The sequence below is a fragment of the Solanum pennellii genome, chromosome 11 (assembly GCF_001406875.1).
Source record: "Solanum pennellii chromosome 11, SPENNV200".
Classification (NCBI taxonomy): Eukaryota; Viridiplantae; Streptophyta; class Magnoliopsida; order Solanales; family Solanaceae; genus Solanum; species Solanum pennellii.
The window spans coordinates 50,439,423-50,440,393 of record NC_028647.1 but is presented as its reverse complement, the minus strand read 5'-3'; the positions used below and the strand labels follow the sequence as shown (position 1 = coordinate 50,440,393).

The window sequence follows — 971 nt, the reverse complement described above, 5'->3', positions numbered from 1 at the left end:
CAGCAACTAACTTATTTGGCTAAAAATTGTTTAACTTATTTTTGAATTGAAAAATTACTTAGTATTTGTTAAAAATACTAACCTATCTTTTAAGTGAATTATTCAACTCGCGAAATTTACTTACGTCATTTTAGAAGTCTTTAAAGTCGATCGATTTAATTTAAATTGTTAGAACATAGTGGCGCCTTGCGAGGATTTGTGAATTTCTAACCTTAAGACTAGCGGCAATCAATCAACAAAATATACAGGAAAGTAAAAAAAAGAGTGAGAGAGAGGGTTGAGTCCAAATCCGATTTCTATCCGCCTGGAAAGGTATTTAGACCCATTTTGTTTTGGAAGCCTTTGGCCCATTCGACCTGTCCTAGAGTTATAAAAAAATATAATAATAATAATACAAAAAAGATCTTAGGCCCAAAAATAACAAAATACGACATTTGAAATAAATTTTTTGGATCTTGGTTCAAAATCTCTAACTCCTTGGTTTGCACGTATTCTTCAATTTTGGGACCTGTTCGTCGGTTTTCTTAATTTATTCTTCAAAATTTCTAATCGGCTGACTCGATAAGATTATTTTAGGGCCTTCATGGCCCCTTTGGAAATGCGAAGAGAGAGTCTCTGAGGGATTGGGCAGATTTTACAAGTAACAAAAAAAATAACAAATACATAAATATAGACTCACACAATTAATATAAGAAATAGTGATATGAATACTTATGCTACGACATTAGCAAATAGACATCATAAACAAAAAAAGGGAGTTTTTTGTTAGTGTTTAATTGTAATAAAGAGCAAACATTTCAAACCAGAGGGATATCATTCCTATAGATACAATCACAAACCAACAAGTAATATGCACTAACGGCCAAATTTAGACCAACATAACAACAAACAGGATATCCAAACTTCCATAACCAACTACTTATGCAAGCTTTTGAAATTGAGCAAAATTATATAACATTAAAAGAAGGGGG

General features: G+C 31.7%; 1 long non-coding RNA gene across 1 annotated transcript in view; it reads right to left on the bottom strand.

Annotated features, from left to right (window-relative positions):
• Nucleotides 1-272: 272 nt before the first annotated feature.
• LOC114074819 overlaps nt 273-971 on the bottom strand; it is a 2,399-nt gene continuing 1,700 nt past the window's right edge. Inside the window, exon 2 of the long non-coding RNA XR_003575109.1 lies at nt 273-615. This is a non-coding gene — a long non-coding RNA (uncharacterized LOC114074819). The remainder of the gene's footprint in view (nt 616-971) is intronic.